The 22,340-nt window shown below is 37.0% G+C and overlaps 1 long non-coding RNA gene across 3 annotated transcripts; it reads right to left on the reverse strand.

The window, feature by feature from the left end:
• Positions 1-1,082: 1,082 nt before the first annotated feature.
• On the reverse strand, positions 1,083-19,047 carry LOC132161757 (uncharacterized). 3 transcript variants are annotated; one of them, XR_009438177.1, is made up of 5 exons: positions 18,510-19,047; positions 18,397-18,435; positions 18,124-18,288; positions 17,687-17,840; positions 7,959-8,211 (listed from the first exon to the last, which is right to left on the reverse strand). It is a non-coding gene; the product is annotated as an uncharacterized LOC132161757 (long non-coding RNA). The 3 variants fall into 3 exon arrangements; XR_009438176.1 differs by lacking the exon at positions 7,959-8,211 and adding an exon at positions 1,083-1,167 and having other exon boundaries at positions 18,397-19,047; XR_009438175.1 differs by having other exon boundaries at positions 18,397-19,047.
• Between the last annotated feature and the right edge of the window lie 3,293 nt (positions 19,048-22,340).

Raw genomic sequence — 22,340 nt, forward strand, 5'->3', positions numbered from 1 at the left:
ATCCTAGGGGAGATTCCCTCCTCTGATAATGTTTAAGCAATAAAGGTCCTATTATTCTTAAAAAAAAAAAAAAAAAAATAGGGTTTGAGGATATTTCCTCCAGACTAATTTGGAGGAAATTTATTTCTGATATATAATCAATATATATATATATATATATATTCAATTTTGTTGTCTTGTCCTTAACAAATATTTTGAATTATATCTAGATTGTTTAGATCCACATCTTCTATGAGCTTTAGATCTAGTTTACCTTCTCTACTTGATATAGTTAATGAAGAAGAATATAACATTCCCGAAGCAAATACAGATTCACATGATTGGAACATACCCAAGGTCCCAACCAAAGAAATTTATAAATCAAGTTTTTCACCCTTATCTTTTAGCAGTGATTACAGCGTAAAAACAGTTGAACAAGTTTATGCTTTAAATAAACATCATGATACATATCAATTACTTTCCAAAGAAGTAATTAAAAAACTTAGAGAAAAGAAAATGAATTTCCTTCATGTAGGATTAATCCAAGTTGCAGTAAAACCCCTAGTTTGTCTAGGAATTAATGCCTCTGTACTTTTGTGCTTAAGAGATGCAAAACATAAAGATTACAACACTAGCATGTTAGGAGTCGTTGAATCTAGTCTACATAAAGGACCAATTCATTTCGATTGTTTTCCTGACTTCAGTTTAAGCCTAAGTGATCCACAAATTTTAAAAGCTTTAACTTTGAACATAAAAACAGTAGGTTATGATATGTTAGAAGGAAGCCAACCTTTAGCATTTATTTACAGATTTTATTATAAATCAATGAAAACAAATCCTAATATGTATGCTCTTGTTAAAAGTCCCAAAGATAAAACTTTACTTATATAGACACATTCTTGTGATGCAAATGTTAGAGTACCAAAATCAGTAGTTTGGTCTGAAGTAGAACTTCCATCAGAATGGTTATTAGAAAATGAAAACATTCCAACAAAAATACAGCATTTGATCTACATTGTTTACAACAATACTTAGATGGTACGGTTAGGTTAAGCTTTGATAGACCAAGAATCAGCAAACCACCCTTCATGATAAAAGATACAGCTTTCTAGGATACACGAACAAGCCATAGAAATCCACAAGATACAAGCCGTAGAAATTCTGCCTCTTCCTCCGTTAATCTTGAACCTTTAAGAAGAGATAAAAATTTAAAATTAAAAAATATAAAAGTAGAATCTGTAATAAGCTCCCCATGCTATGCAGCTAATCAAGAAAATTGTGAAGAAGAAGGACCAAATTCCCCAACACAAACAGATATAGAAGAACCTCCTTTACACCCACAATTAATGACTATAAGTAAACCATTTACTTTAGACCTCCAACCCTTAATAAAAAACTATAATTCTACCAAGAATACAGAAAAAAGAGAAAAATATAAGTTAAAATATACAAAAGAACAAACGATAAAAATCTTTGCAGAATGGGAAAAATTTATGAATGAACATAAGTTACATATAAAATTCTTTGACTTTATAAAAATTTATGAAAATCAAAAATTAAACATGATAACCCAGTGGGAAAAAGAAGATAAGACAATAATAGAAGCAAGTCACCCTCCAAAAGAACCAATCTTTGTAAACTTTAAAGGATCAAAAATTTTAGCCTCCCCTTTTAAAACTTCCAAAGATGACGAAAACATAAAAAAGCTAATGGAACAAAATAATTACACAAACCAAAGCCTCATAACCATAGGAAAACAACTAGACCGAATAGAAAACAGAATTACACCTCCAACCAAAACGCAAACTGAAAAGAAAAAACCCCATTATGAACAACCCCTCTTAAAAATTTCACAACCCAAAATGTTATACTTAAAAGACAAAGAAGAAACCTGTCTTGAAAAGGTCAACAATATGCTAAAACAACTTGAAAATGTCAAGTATGACGCCCTAAAAACCCTTGAAAATGTTAAAACTGAAGCCTCTCCCTCTAAAACTGTCCAAGTCATCAGAAAAGATAAACAAATAATTACATACGAAACAACAAGTGAAACACAAAGCTCAGAATCTGAACAAACTACAGATCAAGAAATACAACAAATTGAGCAACAATTCAATGAATTCCAAATCAATAGAATGATTAGACCAACGCCTAACGCCCTCACTTGGTACACTAGACCTACACCACCAGATATTCAATATGAAGAACGAAATGTTTTTAACCAATTCTCAGTCTCTACTGACAAGATTTATGAATGGAATATTGATGGTTTATCTGAACAAGAAATTTTAAACAAATTACAGCACATGTCAATGGTTACTAATAATTATCTTACAAATTCAGAAAAAACTAATCCAGAAATTGTAGACGTTTTAACATCAGGATTTACGGGAACATTAAAAGCTTGGTGGGAAAAATATTTAACTGAAGCAGATCGTACTGACATAAAATATGCAGTTCAAAAAGACAAAGAAGGAATCCCAATTTATGATGAAGCACACAACAGAGGAATCCTAGATGGAATTAATGTTTTAATTTACACCATAATGAAACACTTTACAGGAATCCTAGTAATGTTACATCCAGAATTCATGACCAACTAAGTAACCTTAGGTGTCCAACCTTAAGTGATTTTAGATGGTATAAAGATGTTTTTATATCAAGAGTAATGTTAAGAGATGACTGTAAAAATGCTTTCTGGAAAGAAAAATTTATCAATGGTTTACCCCATCTATTTGCCCATAAAATCCGTGAAGAATTAAGCAATAAAACTGAAATTATAGAATATGATAAACTTACCTACGGAGACATCATAAGTACAATAAGTAAAATAGGATTAAAAATGTGTATATATATGAAGATAAATAAAAACTTGAACAAAGAAAAAGAGAAGCAAAATATGAAATGGGAAATTTTTGTGAACAATATGGCTTACCTCCTATACCACCCTCTAGAAAAAAACATAAGGATAAATAAGCAAAAACTAGAAAGCCCTACAAAAAAGGTTATAGAAACAACAAAAACTTTGAACCAAATCAATATTACAAGAAAAATAAAACAGCGAGAAAATATTACAAAAACCCAAAAAACACAAAATATGACAAAAAGAAAGTAAAATGCTTCAAATGTGGAAAAACAGGCCATTACCAAAAATGAGTGCAAAGTAAAAGATAAAATCAATCAATTAAAAAATTTCCAACGAAGAAAAAGAAGATTTGTATAAAATCTTAGAACTCAGAAATTCAGATTCTAGCAACAATGAAGATGAAATCTTTAACACTTCAACAGATTATGAATCAAGTCAAAATTATAGTAATTCAGAGGTAGAAATAGGCTGTAAAGATTCATGTTGTAAAACAAAATTTAAGATAAACGTCTTAACTAAACATGAAGAAATGTTAATCGATTTAATAGAAGGAATAGAAGACCCAGAAACTAAAGCCAACTACCTTAAAAAATTCAAGAGTAATTTAATAGAAAATGAAGCAAAAAAAGGACCAACAAAAATTACAGAACCACAAATTAGTATTGATAAAATCCTCAATAGATTTAAATCAAAACAAAGAGAAGTAACACTCCAAGACTTACAGCATGAAGCCAATCAAATCAAAATAGAAATAAAAAATTTAAAAGCCAAAAACAAAGAATTAGAACAAGAAGTAATGATTTTAAAAATTGATAAAAAATTTTCTGAACAAAGTCAATCTGAGAATGAACAAGAATCAGAAGACGAAAAATCTACAAGATCTTCAATAAAGAGTTTAATCTTCAAAGACAATACAGATGAAAAATACTTAAACATAATTGATAGAATCATTTTTCAAAAATGGCATTCTAGAGTAACAATAATTATTAATGGTGAATTCGAATTTGAAATTATAGCTTTGATAGATTCAGATGCAGATTTAAACTGTATTCAGGAAGGAATGATACCTACCAAATACTATTTAAAAATTACAGAACATTTATCATCAGCTAATGGCAGTGAAATGCAGATAGATTACAAGTTGCCTAAAGCACATGTCTGTCAAGGTGATATTTGTTTCAAAACTTCATTTGTCTTAATAAAAAACATGCCTGATTCAAAAGTCATATTAAGAAATTCCTTTTTATGTCTTTTGTATCCCTTTATAGTAGATCACAAAGGAATTACCACAGAAGTTTTAGGAGAGAAAGTAAAATTTAAATTCTTCAAAAGGCCACATATTAAAGATCTCAATATTTTAAAAGAAATTTCAATTTCTAAAACAATTAACATTTTACAGAATAAGAGCAAGCATTTGAACTCCCTAAAAGAAGAAATTAAACATAAAAGAATAGAAGAACAACTATCAAGTCACATTCTTTTACAGAAAATTGAAAAATTCAAAGAGAAAATACAAAATGAAGTTTGTTCTGATCTCCCCAATGCCTTTTTGCATAGGAAAAAACATATTGTAAAACTCCCTTATGTAAAAGATTTCAGCGAAAGAAATATTCCCACTAAAGCTAGACCCATCCAAATGAATCAAGATTTAATGAAACTTTGTAAAATTGAAATTAAAGAATTACTTAACAAGGGAATAATTAGGAAAAGCAAGTCTCCTTGGTCCTGTTGAGCCTTTTATGTACAGAAAAATGCAGAATTAGAAAGAGGAGCTCCAAGATTAGTAATAAATTACTTACCTCTTAATAAAATTTTACAATGGATAAGATATCCAATTCCAAACAAAAAGGACCTGATAAACAGAATAGGTCAAGCCAACGTTTTTTCAAAATTTGATATGAAGAGTGAATTCTGGCAAATCCAAATTCATGAACAAGATAGATATAAAACATCATTTGTTACACCATTTGGCCACTATGAATGGAATGTCATGCCCTTTGGGTTAAAAAATGCCCCAAGTGAATTCCAGAACATCATGAATGAAATCTTTGATCCTATAGGACATTTCTCAATTGTTTATATAGATGATGTCCTCATATTTTCAAAGTCAATTGATGAACACTGGAAACACCTTCATTCGTTTCTCAGTATCATCAAAGTTAGTGGTTTAGTTGTTTCAGCCACAAAAATCAATTTGTTTCAAACAAAAATCAGATTTCTAGGATTCAACATCAGCCAAGGAATGGTTAAACCTATTGATCGGGCCATTCAATTTGCAAACAAATTTCCTGATATCATCCTTGATAAAAATCAGCTCTAGAGGTTCCTAGGATCTTTAAATTATGTTGCTGAATTTTATCAAAATCTTAGAAAACATTGTAAACCATTGTATGATCGTCTTAAAAGCAACCCTCCACCTTGGACAGATCTTCACACTTCAATTGTCCAAGAAGTCAAAAAAATATGTCAAGACTTTGCCCAGTCTTGGCATTCCTGATATAAAAGCTTTAAAAATTGTAGAAACAAACGCCTCCAACATTGGATATGGGGGTATTCTCAAACAGAAAATCTCTCCAGATTCTCCTGAACAAATTGTTTGTTTCCATTCAGGAATCTGGAATTCAGCACAAAGTAATTATAGTACTATTAAAAAAGAGATTTTATCTATAGTATTATGCATCTCAAAGTTTCAAAGTGATTTGTTAAATCAAAAATTTTTACTTCGAGTTGATTGCAAAAGTGCAAAGCATGTTTTAGAAAAAGATGTTCAAAATATAGAAAGTAAACAGATTTTTGCCAGATGGTAATTAATTTTAAGCATATTTGATTTTGATATTGAATACATCAAAGGAGATCAAAATTCTATACCTGATTTCCTCACTCGTGAATTTTTGCAGGGAAAAGATGGATGAAAAGCCACAATCCAGTAAAAACAAAAATAAAACACCTTCCATCAAGTCACAACCAAGTCACCAGATAGTCCTGACCCCAGGAAATGTAAACCCCTATGACACATGTTCACCCATTAACATGTTAAACAAGTTTCAGGTTCTTGGTTCCCCAAGACCTACTTTTTCATCCACTTTAGCATCCCTAAGTCATCCGGACCCTTACCAGTTGGTAGAATGTCCTACAGCAACCGTTATCCCTACCCAACAAAACTCTTCAAAACCCATACAGCAGCAAAAATTCTATACCAACCAGCCCATTACCTATACCAATAGATCTAAGTTTGTCCAAAAAACCTATATAGAGAACCTATTTTTTGTAGAACATGACCAACGTCATCTCAAGAATCCTTTGGATCTTGTAAAGAGTTATTTCCCTCCTAAATGGAATTTCATTCCATTTCACCCATCTAAATCCATCAATTTCTATAGAGACATTTTACTCCAAACAACATCGATTTCCAAAGACTCGGTCCCAGACAAATATGATCTAGAACAGAAAAGAATAATTTTTTATAAAATGTACATCACAAAAATCATTTCAGCAAAAGAATGGGGTCACCCAGCTAATCTCAAAGTCCTGCAGGGTCACCAAGTTCAATACAGCTACTATGATTACATTGAATCATGGTCAAAAGTACTTCTTTATCAGAACAATAATAACAGTCATTCTTGGTACCTTTGTTTTGATAACAACTTCAGCAGCCAGCTCCCTATCTGGTTCAACAGATGGTGGCAAAGTCATGGGATGATTCCCGAGATTTTACCCCTAGAACTTGCAAATGCTTTACAACAGTTCTCTACAGCCTACGGAGTCAATGAAGCCGAAAGTCAATTTCCTTCTTTGCTCCATATGGCAAAGAAATATAAAATCCCATGGCTCTTCAAATGGGATTATGTCATTGATCAAGGAATTTACAGAAGAAACAGATATGTCCGTTGGTGGGACAAATACAACATTCAAAAAATCATTTCATCAATACAGAGAAAATTTCCTTCATTCACCACTCAAAGCCAATTCTTAGCAAATAAATCACATCTACAGACAGAAATTGCAGCAGCTATGGCCCAGGTCCAATGTAAAGAAGACCTCAAGGACCTTTGCAGAAGCCTTCTCCTTAAAGCAGAAGGCATTGAAGAACAAGGAGAACAAAGACCAACTTCGTCCTCCTCTTCGACAAATCAAGTGCAGCCCATTTACCAAGATGCCCAAGCCCCTATGATCTTGGTGAAGATTGAGACTTAGAGAAGCCCAAATACAGCAAACACTGTTCCCAAATACAGCACTATTCATGTCACTGTTTTTGGCGGTCATTACTGTTTGGCGGCCATTACTGTTCATGTACTGTTCATGTCGGCAATTATTGTTCATAAGCACTATTTACCCGACAGATCACTGTTCATCTACAGTATTCAGCACTATTCATCTACAGTATTCAACTTTTGATTTTTATTTAAGAAAGCTTCAGCTCTTGTAAACGGAACTTGAGTTCTTCTGAACTTAATTCTCTTTTCTTTTCTCCCTCTCTGATCATCTGTGAAAAACTCACGAAATGTATGTCAGAGTTTCATTTATGTACAACAGAATGTTTTGTTCAATGAAAGCTTCTTCAAGCTAATTTTACAGTATCATATTTTCATAAATCTTTATTTTCATATATCTTATTTTCATTATGTATATTCTTGAGTTTATGGTTCCAATTGAAGTATCTTCAACATTTCATATGCATATTTATGTTTATATCTTTGTGTATCCATCTAGATATGCTGTTCATATTCAACCTAGATTCTTTCAAGCAGTCTCTGTTTAAATTCATTACTATGTCTTCAATTCTTCCGCTTATGTCAACTCGTTCTGCGAGCCCCCCTTTGGTATGGACCAAGAATCAGCAAACCACCCTTCATGATAAAAGATACAACTTTCCAGGATACACGAACAAGCCATAGAAATTTTAAAAGCTTTAACTTTGAACATAAAAACAGCAGGTTATGATATGTTAGAAGGAAGCCAACCTTTAGCATTAATTTACAGATTTTATTATAAATCAATGAAAACAAATCTTAATGTGCATGCTCTTGTTAAAAGTCCCAAAGATAAAACTTTACTTATACAGACACATTCTTGTGATGCAAATGTTAGAGTACCAAAATCAGTAGTTTGGTCTGAAGTAGAACTTCCATCAAAATGGTTATTAGAAAATGAAAACATTCCAACAAAAACAAAAAATACAACATTTGATCTACATTGTTTACAACAATACTTAGATGGTACTGTTAGGTTAAGCTTTGATAGACCAAGAATCAGCAAACCACCCTTCATGATAAAAGATACAGCTTTCCAGGATACACGAACAAGCCATAGAAATCCACAAGATACAAGCCGTAGAAATTCTGCCTCTTCCTCCGTTAATCATGAACCTTTAAGAAGAGATAAAAATTTAAAATTAAAAGGTATAAATGTAGTATCTGTGATAAGTTGCCCATGCTATACAACTAATCAAGAAAATTGTGAAGAAGAAGGACCAAATTCTCCAACACAAACAAATATAGAAGAACCTCCTTTACACCCACAATTAATGACTATAAGTAAACCATTTACTTTAGACCTCCAACCCTTAATAAAAAACTATAATTCTACCAAGAATACAGAAAAAAGAGAAAAATATAAGTTAAAATATACAAAAGAACAAACGATAAAAATCTTTGCAGAATGGGAAAAATTTATGAATGAACATAAGTTACATATAAAATTCTTTGACTTTATAAAAATTTATGAAAATCAAAAATTAAACATGATAACCCAGTGGGAAAAAGAAGATAAGACAATAATAGAAGCAAGTCACCCTCCAAAAGAACCAATCTTTGTAAACTTTAAAGGATCAAAAATTTTAGCCTCCCCTTTTAAAACTTCCAAAGATGACGAAAACATAAAAAAGCTAATGGAACAAAATAATTACACAAACCAAAGCCTCATAACCATAGGAAAACAACTAGACTGAATAGAAAACAGAATTACATCTCCAACCAAAACGTAAACTGAAAAGAAAGTCCGGAGCTAACGCAGGCAAAGGTGGTATGGTTGAATTGTGGAGAGTATCATTCTGCAGGGGGATAAACCACAAAAGGAAAGTCCGAAGCTAACGCTAACCTCTCCTCACTCACGACATCTTGTCAGAATGAGAAAGGAAAGCTAGGAAGAAGGCGAAAATTCTGCTGCCAGACAGCCAGGGAGTGTCGGGAGAGCAAGGAAAGGAATGAACAAACGAGGAAAGAATATTGATGGGGATTACGAAGACTCATCTCAACGGTTGGGGGGAGTCAAATCCATAATGGATATGGAGAATTTTCTCCTTAAAGAGAAGGATTTCCTTTCTGTTGCTGGAAACGTTACTTTTGGAAGTAAAAATGAGAAGACAACTGTGGGGACACGCGTACTAAAAGGAGCCAAAAAAGCAACACGTGGTCATGGTGGAACTGAACCAAAATTGGATGGGGGATAGATATTAGGCCCGGTTGGCCCAAAGGTCGCTGACCTCGCAGCTTTGCTGGCCCAACAGCCCAATATATTCCTACGGGGGTTGAGGGTCCTCCAACAAATAAGAGACAAAGAAATGGACCAGATGAAGCCGGGATACTTGAAAAATTGGCAACGGAGTGTGTTAGCTTGGAAGACTTGGATGGGAAACGGAAAGAAGGCAGAGGAGAGAGCAGTAACTCCACAAGGGGTTCAGATGTTGCGGCGGTGGCTGAAATCTAGCCCCGCCGATCATTATAAGTCTCTTGAGTTGGAACTGCCTAGGGCTTGGGAACCCCCAAGCAGTTAGAGACCTTCGCCGTATGGTCAAGGAGAAGCGACCCAAATTAGTTTTCCTTATGGAAACCAAGTTGTCGACTCAGCGTATGGAGCGCATTAAAGTGCAAGCTGGGTTTGATAGTATTTTTGTGGTGGATAATGTAGAGTGTATTGGGGGTTTGGCGCTCATGTGGTGTGCAGAGATTGGTGAGGAAATCCAAAACTATAGTAAACGCCATATTCATGCCCTTATGAAGCTGGAGGTGAATGGTATCGAGTGGAAGTTTACCGGGTTCTACGGTCATCCCGAGGTGGGAAAGAGGCAAGAGGCGTGGAGTCTCCTTCGACACCTCTCTTCTTTTTCTCCGGAGGCTTGGCTTTGTGTTGGAGACTTCAATGAAGTCATGGAGGACTTGGAAAAATTTGGTAAGAATCCAAAGCCCAGATGGCAAATAGAAGGCTTTAGGGAAACCTTAAATTTTTTTCAACTACATGACTTGGGCTTCTTGGGGGGGCGATACACTTGGTGCAACATGTAGCTTGGTCCTAATTTGGTGATGGAAAGACTAGATAGAGCAATAGCAAGCATTGGCTGGAGGAACACTTTCCCTATTCGGAAGGTGGAAATACTAGCCAACCAGAGTTCGGACCACGCCCCTCTGCTGTTAACTTAGAACAGAACTCCTCGGAGACAATGGAGAAAAAAGAGGACGTTCTGGTATGAAGCTGAGTGGAGCTCTAACAAGGAGTCCCGGAATATCATCTCTAACGTCTGGAAGAATCAATCGTTGGGTATATGGGTGTGTAGAGAAATTCGGCAGAAATTGAGTGACAATAAGGTGGAATTGGAGAGGTGGGCTGATGCAAACATAACACCCATCAATGGTCTCATTAAATCCAAAACAGAGGAGCTCCAACAAATTCAAAATAAGGAAGGTGGTTTGGATGTAGTGCAAATGGGACATATCCGACGGGAAGTAAATGAGTTGATTGAGCAGAATGATACTCACCTCAAACAGCAGGCAAAGGTGGCATGGTTGGATTATGGAGACAGCAACTCTAAGTTCTTTCATGCATGTATTAATCAACGAAGGAGAGCCAATGAAATCCACTCCATTAAAGATGAGGAGGGTCGCTTATATTCCACTCCTGAGGGAATTGAGCAAACTTTTATATCTTATTTCCAGGGGCTTTTTCAGACTTCTTGCCCGAGTGGAATCGAAGAAAGCTTGGCAAACCTTCCTAGGAGAGTTACAGCAGACATGAATGAAGGGCTACTTGGAGAGTTTACTGAAGAAGAAGTGACGGGAGCTATTCACCAAATGGCACCCTTCAAATCTCCAGGCCCAGATGGTCTTCCAGTGTCCTACCAGAACAACTGGGAGGTGGTGGGTAAAGAGGTATGTAGGGCTGCCTTAAATTTTTTTAGTACTGGTTTGCTGGATGAAGAAATAAATCACTCATATTGCGCTGATTCCCAAAGTCACTCTACCTACCCGAGTGTCGAAATTTCGACCTATTAGCCTCTGTAATGTAATCTATAAAGTTTTATCTAAAGTATTGGCTAATAGGTTGAAACCCATTCTGCATATGATTATTTCAAGCAACCAAAGTGCCTTTATCCCAGGGAGACTTATTTCGGATAACATTTTGATTGCTTACGAAACCCTCCACACCATGCAAACACGGATGTGGGGAAAAGAGGGTTATATGGCCGTTAAGCTCTACATGAGCAAGGCCTATGATAAGGTGGAATGGAATTTCCTAAAAGCAGTGATGGAACGAGTTGGCTTCGCTCCTAGATGGATTGCTCTAATTATGGCATGTATTACCACTGTCAAGTACTCGGTCATTGTTAATGGGTAGCCGGTGGGGTGCATTCGGCCAACTAGGGGAATAAGACAAGGGGACCCTCTTTCCTCCTATCTCTTTCTCCTTTGTGCTGAAGTACTAAGTTCCCAATTACAACATGTGGAGAGAACCGGAATTATTCGGGCCGTCCCCACATCTCCACAGGGACCGAGATTGACTCATCTATTTTTTGCTGACGATTGTTTAATTTTTTGCAAGGCTAATTTGCATGAATGGCAAATTCTATCCGGGTTGCTTGATACATATGAAAGGGCTTCAGGGCAAAGGCTTAATAAAGAAAAAACTTCGGTTTTTTTTAGTAGGAATTCTAGCCAAAACTCTCGGAATGAAATGCTGCAGTTAATAGGAGTCCCGGCTGCCAAAAGCTATGACAAATATTTGGGATTGCCGACTCTAGTGGGCAAGTCCCGGATTCGGGAGTTTTAGCACATAATCAATAGGGTTCGGAAAAGGGTGAATGACTGGAAGAATAAATTTCTTTCCCAAGCGGGAAAGGAGGTCCTATTAAAAGCAGTGATTCAAGCTATCCCGACCTACTGCATGAGCATTTTTTTACTTCCAAAAGAATTGTGTCGGGCGATTAATTCCATCATGTAGAAATTCTGGTGGGGGCATAAGGAAAATGATCGGAAGATACACTGGATGAGTTGGGAAAAGATGAGCTTTGCAAAATCAAATGGTGGCCTGGGATTTAGGGACCTCCACACCTTTAATAAGGCACTGCTCGCTAAACAGTGTTGGAGACTGGTGCAACAGTCGGATAGTCTTTTGGGGAGGATTTTTCAAGGAAAATACTATCCTAAGACGGGTTTTTTGGAGGCCAACATTGCGAGTCGACCATCCTACGCATGGCGGAGCATCCATGCAGCACGTGAGCTTCTCCAAGAAGGAATGCTTTGGCGGGTGGGGGATGGCAAGTTGATTAAGATTTGGGGGACCAAATGGATCCCTAGGCCCATTACCTATGCGGTACAATCTCCTCCTTGTATGCGGCTAACACAGGAAGCTAAGGTGGTGGATCTCATCAATCAGAGTACGGGAGAATGGAAGAGGTCCCTAATCCAAACGGTTTTCCAGGAGAAGGAAGCTGAGTTAATATGTAATATCCCGATCAGTAAATATAGGCAACTTGATAAGCTGATTTGGAGACCAACTGTCACAGGTAATTTTACTGTCCGCAGTGCATATCACGTGGAGAAGGAGAGACAATCCCGGAACAAAGGGAAGGATCTACTAGATTGGGGATCACTCCTTTGTGGAAGGTACTGTGGGGGCTAGATGTACTAAATGCAGCAAAAGTTTTCTTATGGAGGGCATGTCAAAACATACTCCCTACCAAGGAAAATCTGCGGAAAAGGGGTATTCTAACGGAAGAGAGGTGCATTTTCTGCAATCGGGAAGCTGAAACAGTCTTACATGCTTTATGGGAGTGCCCAGCTGCAGTTGATGTTTGGAGTGCATGTAATCGGCGAATCCAGAAAAACCATGGAACTTTCCAATCATTTTTGGAGGTTGTGGCTAGTCTGATGCCCCGGTGTTAGAGGCAGGAATTACAGCAGGCAGTCTTGGTTGCTAAGAAAATCTGGGCACGTCGTAATACTGTGGTGCATGGAGGTTCTTTCAATTCCCCAAACCATATCATTGAAGAAGCTAACGTTCTTATGCAAAGTATTAAGAAAGGACGAGAGGAGAGGGATCAGGGGAATGCTCTGCCCGCGACTAATCGTCTGGTGAAATGGGAGGGGCCTCCATTCGGGCGGGTCAAGGTGAATTTGGATGTAGCCATTGATAAGGACCTGAATTGCATGGGGATAGGGATCATTATACGGGATCACTGGGGCCACATTTGTGCAGCTACGTGCAGAAGGATGAAAGGTACCCAAGACCCAACAGTGGGCGAAGCTTTGGCAATGTTGGCGGCGGTGGAGTTCAATCAGTAGCAAAATTTCCAAGATATCATCCTGGAAGGCGATTCCATGCTGGTGGTTCAAACCTTGAAGGACCCCAATCAAAGTTTACGATCTTTTGGCCATATTGTTGAAGACGCAAGGACTATTCTTGGAACGTGCAAGAGCTGGATGGTGCGACATGTTCAATGAATGGGTAACCAAGCTGTACATGGGCTAGCAAAGGTGGGTCTCCAATGTTCTACTGAGCTGGTCTGGGTGGATGAGATCCCAAGCTGTATTACATCTATTGTGAATTCAGAGCTTTGTGCTCTGTGAACATAGAACCTTGAGGGGTTCTCGATGTTTTTTCACCTTCAGTGAAAGTTAATGAAAATCTCATTTCGACAAAAAATAAAATAAAATAAAATAAAAACGCCCTTGTGAGGATTGGCAAATTAAATGTATGACTTAATTACAACATGATGTTAATTTTCTTTATGAAGTTCACATATATAATCTTGATGCAATTATCATTATAAAATCGGGATGCTGTGGCTCTCCCAAAATTATTATGATAATCACGACTTCATTAACATCCAATAACTGTATAGATGCCAAAACTAAAGTTCCCAAGAATAAAAGACAAAACCAACATGTCAGTGGGTAAACAGTATTTTTCCAAAGTACAACCGGACAGTGTCCCAGGTAAGTGAGGGGGCGCACAACGGCACACTTAAGTCCCAAGACTTGCCTTGCCAGAGCTTTCCGATTGCAATTTTGGATAGTACCATAAACATTCACCAACACATGAGGCTTAGTTAATTATTCTCAGGTCCAAGCATCAAGCAATTTATATTTAAACAATTAAAAGAATAAATATATCATTAAGTTCATGTATTAAAGAAACAATAATTTAATATTGAACGCTTTAAATCATAACAGAAATAAAAATGTAACAATAGCACATGATAATCTACATAGCCTAATAGCCTTGAAAGGAGCCTTAGGCCTTTTATACCTTAAGAACCCAACTTCTAAACCCCATGAGCCCAAATCATCTTTCTTCCTTTTTTTTTTTTTTTTTTTTTTAATCCGAATGGGCTATTATATTGGGTCTTTCTTTATCGGGTTGGGCCACTTTATTGGGTTACGGGTCAGCCTACTTAATGACCTTTTTTTTTTTTTTTTGAATTATTGGATCGGGCTTGGGTTAAAATAAACCCATACCCAATAGCCCAAAACACTAGACCCGGTTCCATATGGGTTTGAAAAAACCCTACCCGGATCATCATGTTCCCCAACCCGAAAAATTCCCAAACCCTAGCCGCCGCCCCTCCTCTTCCCCATATGCCGCCGCCGCCGCCCTTTCCTCATGCGCCACCCATGCAGAACCGTCACCTAGACGGCCAACCTTATGTACTGACCACCAAGGGCCGCCGTCCAATGGCCAACTACCTATGGCGAGCGGAGAAGGGCAGCCGTTCCGGCTAGACCACGGGCTGCCACTGTCATCTTTACGGGCGGCCACTCACTTTATGCGGCCAACGCCGCAGCTAGTGGGGAAAAACCGGTGCTTATCGGCGACGGGAACTCAGCCATCCAAGGAGTTTCATCCGCCATACACCACCTTCATGGGCTTCTGGTGGTTCGGTCTAAAATGGTGCTTCAGTGAGGCAAAAGGGTGTTGGTTCAATCAAAACATAATAGTGTATCCAAAAAAAGGGCCAACACCAACAATTCCCTTAGCACCTCTAAGTTAGACATGGTGTCCGTGAGTTTCAGTTTGTTTCTCTTGTACTCATGGTCGTGGGTTTAGCTTGTTTCAACAATATAGAAACAAGAAATAAAAAATATATACTAACATGCCGTGGGTTTCATGCTTTATGTTGGTCACCATATTTTGTTTCAATAATCAAATAAACAAAATAAATATTATTGAAACAAAAATAAAATTTTACAGCAAGCATATCTAAAAATTAGACTAAGCAAACATGACCTAGAGAAGACTCTAATACTACATGTAAGAATTTAATATATAATTAAATGCTAATTGACAATAATTAAATACTACATGTAAGACTGAGCAATTCTTTGAGTGCGATGTCGATCTCCTCTACGCCAGCTTTGCCGTTTACTGTCTTCTTTTGGGTCTTTTCACGCGTCCCCACCGCGATGTGCTTCCAGCGCCATCTACGCATCGGTTTCCAACAACCACGAGATCGGTGTTTCTTCCGACTGCTGTCATCCGCCTAGTGTGCTCGTATTTTTAAATTTTTAGTTGTATTGCTTTGATTTTCCTTGTATTTTTCTTGTTTTCTTGTTGCGTGTAATAAGGCCACGTCCTCTCTCTTGATCTACTCGCTTGTTATTTTGGTCCAGACCCCTGGGGTTGTGGATGTAAACGATATCCTAACTTTCGGGTTCAGGAGGATGTGTCGACATAGGGTCCTTTTGATCGCAAGGTCAAGGAATAAAAGCTACCTATGCATTAGTTTGTGTCTGCCTAACGCAGATCTGTTATTCCAACTGAAGATTAGTTATAAGTTAGTAGATGTTTGGCATCTTTGATGTGTAATCTTTAAGTTACGACTTTAATCTTTTAGCTTCGGTTAGGATCTTTCAAAACGTTATGTTCTGTAATTGTAAGAGTTTTAATGCTTTTGATTCCTCTATTAATGAGATAAGAATGATTTTCCTTCCAAAAACAAAAAAAAAAATGCTAATTGACAATAGAATTAGCAGCGAAATGAATAATTATATAAATACCTCTAGCCATGCTTTGCTCAAGCCAATTGAAAAACAACTTCACAAAAACAAAATCTGAAAAACTAAAAATATTGACAGGTTCTTCTAACCTATGCCTACCAGTAAGTGCCAATTGATAGAATACACAAGCCTTATTTATAGATAAGTCAATGACCCTCAATTAGAGCTGTTACCTTAATTATTCTTCCCATCAAGGAATAAAAAATCAAATAATTAATCAATACAGCTAATTGATTCCACAAAATAAAATCAGTAATGAAATCAAATACTTGTTCCACAAGAATTAAATCAGCAATTTAATTCAAAATATTTGATTGAAATCAAATACTTGTTCTACAAGAATTAAATCGGCAATTTAATTCAAAATATTTGATTTAACACAATAAGCCTTACTTGGAATAAATTAGTGAACACCATAATTATATATATATTTTATAATTACAATAATATATGTGACATAAAGGACATACTTTAAGTGGAATTTCTTACACATCTCTCTTGGTTCGCGGCACAGCGATGCTACTATTACCTCCAGCCTCTAGGTATTTTGTTGCTTTGATTTGCTTGCTTTTTGTATGATAAATCGGCAGTTGCGGAGCAAGGATTTTAGAATTCGGGGGGTCAAAATTTTTTCTTTTTTTAATGAATGAAAATAAGACCGTTAAAGTTGGAAAAAAAAAATTGATTAAAAATATTAAAAAATATAACTAACGAAACAAATAAGTAATACAACAAATTTTAATTATTGTTGAAAACATAAAAATATAACTTACAATTTATTTTGTCATGCCTAATACGTTAATTTAGAATTTGGTTGAAGCTCAATAGAACCATGTTTTTTTCCCATAATGTCAATAAATACAATTATATATTTCATATAATTAAAATATGTAACAAAAATTATTTATATTCATAATCAATTAATTTAAAAGAATAATATAAATATAAAAACTTAATTAACATAAAAAAAATTTAAAAAAAAAAAATGATTACATACTTCTCACACTCTAAAAAAAAAAAAAAAAAAAAAAAAGCGAGCAACTAATTTGAATTGTTGAAGGCTTGAGGTATGAAAAATTAGCATTTTTAAGTGTTAATTTCTTAAGATTCTCTTTGTTCTTTTATTTTTTGTTTTATTTTTTTAATTGGACGTGAATGTGACACATGAACAAAAATGCTAAGAAATCAGAGCTTACAACTGAATTTAGCGAGTTCATTCGACACATCACTATATTAGAGACAAAAAAAAAAAAAAAACAAAAAGGTTGACAATGTAGGTGAAGACTTCTAATATGAACAACTCAATAAAAGATCACATGAACCAGTGAAGTCAGAGCCTACAACTGAATTTAGCGAGTTCATTCGACACATCACTATATTAGAGACCAAAAAAAAAAAAAAAACCTCATTCTAGCATTACTCATTCCATTATATTACATAATCCCTTCGATTCCACGCAAAACCTCCAAAACAAATTTTATTAAAATATAAAAGAAGAAGAAGACAGAAATCTCCATCCTAAGAATGTAAAATACACCCAAAAGCCAAGTATTAATAGTTGATAAAAACATACCTCTTTCAAATGCTGGCGAATCTGTTGGATCGTGGCCGGGCTTTTGTAAACCCTGAAATAATCTATTGACTTTGAATCTCCATGAGTATCTTGTAAATTCCAGATCGAGGTTGCACTTACCTTGATGATCATACAAACCCGCCACTTCAATGGCCTGTGCGGCAAAATAGTATCATACATCAATATCCTTTTGACAACCAAAAAATGTTCATAGCGTGCGCATCAAAGAGATGGCCACAATACTATAATTGGATCTATGAATCTCTGGTATCTTCTTTTTCAAAACCGTACTGAATATAAACAATATAACAATATAACATTTATTCCAATCTTCCTGAATTTTACTCTCTACCCTAATAAAATGCTCACAGAGAGAGAGATTTTAGATGAAAAGCAAAACATTTGATTCGCAAAGAAAAATTGTATAAAAAGAAAACCTCAAATGATTCGGATGAAAAGCCCTAGATTTTGCAGATTGGGCCCCCGAACCAGGTGTTTTTGTCTTGTTCCACCGGTAGCTCGGAGCTTGGTGTGCAGAGCAGCAACGCAGTGTCAACCAAACTTAGATCTATAAGCACCAGCTCTCACCCAATCAACCAAAACTAAAAACAAATCACAAATCAAACACGAAATAGCAGAAATCGAAACAAATAAACCCATTAACGCGCATAAAAAGGAACACAAATAGAAATTTATAGAACCAAACTGACCTGGCACGAAGAGGGACAGAATGAGAGCGCGAAACAGTCCTGGGATTAAAATTTTAAAGAAAAATAATGGCGACTTGTCTGACAAGAGGCAAATTTACTGTAGCCCTACTGACCTTGCTGCAGGCGGCATTTTGAGCTCACTCGGTAAAAATTTGGCTAAAATGGGTTTTGCCGAGCTCACTAGGAATGGTCTTAGCTTAGGATCCGAACGTGGATGACGGAGGGAACCGCGAGAATATCAGATCTAAAGGAAAAGAGAGGGATGCGAGCCTGCGAGGTGGCGCCGGTGACACTGACAAGTGCGCCGAGAGAAACGCTAGACAACAGTCTTCACGACGAGGGAAGAGTGGTGGAAGACGAGGGTGAAAGTGAGAAGGAGAGAGAAAGAGAGCGAGAGGGAGTGGGAGTGGAGATTTTTAAAGCGTGAGCGGGATTTTAAAAAAAATTCACTTAACCCTCCAAGCTTTTCATATATTAACCCTCAAACTTTAAAATGAGACACAAGACCCCCCCTCCCCGGCGAACTATCCATACATTAGCATTTTAACACCTAAACTTCAAAATGAGACACAAGACGTCCTGAAGTATCAGCTATTAGAGCATTTTTAATGGAATAGCTAAATGTTCCTTTTATCTAAAATGATTCTTCAAATGTTTAAAAAACTTTGCATTGAATTAATCAAAAAAAAATGTAAAATAAATATTTAATTAGAAAAGCTAAAAAAAAAAAAAAGTAAAATGTAACAGCACTCTTCAAATAAGCCATTTTATTGTTTATTGTTTCTCACCTATTTTCTCTTTTTTTTTTTTTCAAATCTTTTTCTACTTTTTCTCTGCATTTTCTCTTTTTTTTCAAAATTTTTTCCATTTTTCCTCACATGTTCTTTTTTTCCCAAAACTTTTATCACTTTTAATAATATTTAAATGATAATGATATAGATAAAAATAGGAAAAAATTCACTTCACCTCCATAAAGTTTCAGAAGTTTTTCAATTTGAACCACAAAGTTTAAAAATTGGCAATATACCCCCCTAATATTTTAAAAATTTTCAATTAAAAATTCATTAGTTAAACTAGATAAATGTAAGTTTTGAGAAGTCATTTTGCATTAAAATTTAACTCCTCTATTAAAATTTGGCTCCTCTGTTATGGATGCTAATAATTTAGTACATCCGTTTATTCTATCTATCAATTTGGTTGGAAATCACTTATCAAAAATATAACCTTCCCAAAATACCCTCCAGAGAAACGCACCTTCCTTTTCTATCTCCCTTCTTCCTTTTCTTCTTCATTCTCTCCTCTTTGCCGAACCAGAGAACTAGGCGTTGAGGGAGACTGGGTCTCTGTTGGGTCTGGCCGCCAAACCCGCGTGGGTCACGGCCAACGCCTGGGTCTCTGCTGTGACCCACCTAGGTCTTTGCCGAAAATCCTCAAATCATCCTCCCCGCCGGCGGTTAACGCGGAGCAGCAGCTGCGGGAGTCTTCTTTTTGTTGCAGATGGGTTTGTGAGGATGGAGCAGATGAAGATGGAGATAGCAAGGGAGATCGAGGCGATACGGATGGAAATGGAGATGATGCGCACCGAGATGATCCAGGAGTCGCAACAACGGATCGCAACCTCGCCCCCGGAGGCTTAGAACGTGTTATCGGCGGTCCGATTTTGGGGGTTTCTGGCGGTTCCTTGTGTTTTCCTCTGATGTTGTATTTCTCTGTTTTTTTGCCCTGTATTTCCTCTGCTCTTTGTGTTTTCCTTTGAAATTCTTTGCTCATATAAGTTGATGGGTTGATTTGGTTTGGCTTTTTGTAATGGTCGAAGATATAGTTGATTCCTGGCTTTTTGCTTAAAATTCTGAGATACCCATTGAACTACAAGCATCATTTTTGCTAACATCATAAACCCATAAGGTGAAGAGAAACTCATAAGGTGAAAATGAAGAGAGTAACAAGGTTTGAGAAACTCTATCTTAAGGTGATGATAGAGAGTATTTTCATTACAATTTATAGAAGGTGTACAATAGACTATACATGGTAAACATCCCTTGGCTACAGTCTTTCCAAAACAAGGATAATGCGATCAATATCTCTCTGAGATATTTACATGGAAATAATCACAAAGAGAGGAGGATATTACGTAATCTACATAAGGCATAAAATATCAAATCATTTTATAAAATCAAGGACCCAATCAAGGAGGTTGTTGACCTTCCTTATCAGACCAACGTGAGATGTCCATGATGGAGAGAATTGGTGCCTTATCACTCCCCCTCAAATTGGGCTGGGGGTCAGGCCATAAGCCCAATTTGATTCGCAAATCGGCAAAAGACAACTTGGGCAGCGGCTTGGTAAAAATATCGGCAAGTTGACAGTTGGAGGGAACAAACCGTGTTTCAAGTGCACCAAGAGCTACACGTTCACGAACAAAGTGATAGTCTAACTCAATGTGCTTAGTCCGTCCATGGAAGACAGGATTAACTGTCATATAGAGGGCTCTAAGATTATCACAGAGAAGGACCGGCGGCTTGGGAAGCGAGAGTCCAATATCACGAAGAAGGAATGATAGCCAAGTTAACTCAGCCGTAGCAGATGCCATGGAACAATACTCAGCCTCTGTACTAGAGCAGGCCACGGTAGATTGCTTCTTAGCACTCCACGCGATGCAATTACTCCCAAGGAAGGTGCAAAACCCAGTCATGGAACGTCGAGTAGTTGGACAACTAGCCCAATCAGCATCTGAAAAAGCATAGAGATCAAGGAAACTTGAAGAGAGAATTCGTATACCAAAGTGAGTGGTGCCACTAATATAGCGCAAAATACGTTTTACCAACTTGAAGTGAGCCATTGTGGGAGAGTGCATGAATTGACAAACAAAGTTCACACTATATGAAATATCAGGACGAGTGAACATGAGGTATTGAAGTGCACCAACAAGACTACGATAGAGAGTCGGATCGGGGAATAACTCATCACTAGCAGGAAGCTTGCGACTGTGGAGGGCCATAGGTGTAGCAAGGGCTTTGCAGCCCTCCAAACGGGCATGGGACAACAAATCCTTGGCATAGCGAGTTTGACAGAGAAACAGACCATGATCAAAACGTCGAACTTCAATACCTAAAAAATGATGTAAGAAACCCAAATCCTTAATAGCAAATTCATGACCAAGGTGAGTGATCAGCCATTGGATACGAGCGGGGTTGTTGCCTGTGACAACCATATCATCAACATAGAGGAGCAATATTAAGATGCCAAAAGAGGAGTGATGGATGAATAGACTAGGGTCAGCAGTACTGGAGAAGAACCCGAGACTTAGAAGAAACGTACTAAGCCTATCAAACCATGCACGCGATGCTTGTTTGAGGTTGTAAAGAGCTCGATTGAGCTTGCAAACGTGCAAGGGATGATGAGGATCTTCAAAGCCCGAAGGTTGCTGCATATACACGGGTTCAGACAAAAATCCATGAAGAAAGGCGTTCTTCACATCCAACTGGCGAATATCCCATCCCTGAACCATAGCAACGGTGAGGATTAACCGAATACTTCCAGGTTTGATAACCGGTGAAAAACTTTCAAAAAAATCGATGCCATCAACTTGATTGAATCCCTTTGCGACAAGCCGAGCTTTCAAGCGTTCAAGAGACCCATCAGACCGAAGCTTTACCTTATAGACCCATTTGCTACCCACAATGTTCATACGAGATCCCAGGTGTGATTGGCAGGTGTGATTGGCAGAAAGAGCTTCAAGCTCATCATGCATGGCAGCCTTCCAACCAGGATGTCATAAGGCAGATTTGATAGTGCGTGGTTCAGTGGGCAGAGCAGGGGAGATGTGAGCGGCATGAAAGTCAAGGTACTTGGGGTTAGGCCGAGTAATCCCATGTTTGGATCTAGTCTGCATAGAATGAAGGTTGGGGAGATCATTAGTAGGTGGGGACGAAGGCACAGGAGAG

The sequence above is a fragment of the Corylus avellana genome, chromosome ca9 (assembly GCF_901000735.1).
Source record: "Corylus avellana chromosome ca9, CavTom2PMs-1.0".
Classification (NCBI taxonomy): Eukaryota; Viridiplantae; Streptophyta; class Magnoliopsida; order Fagales; family Betulaceae; genus Corylus; species Corylus avellana.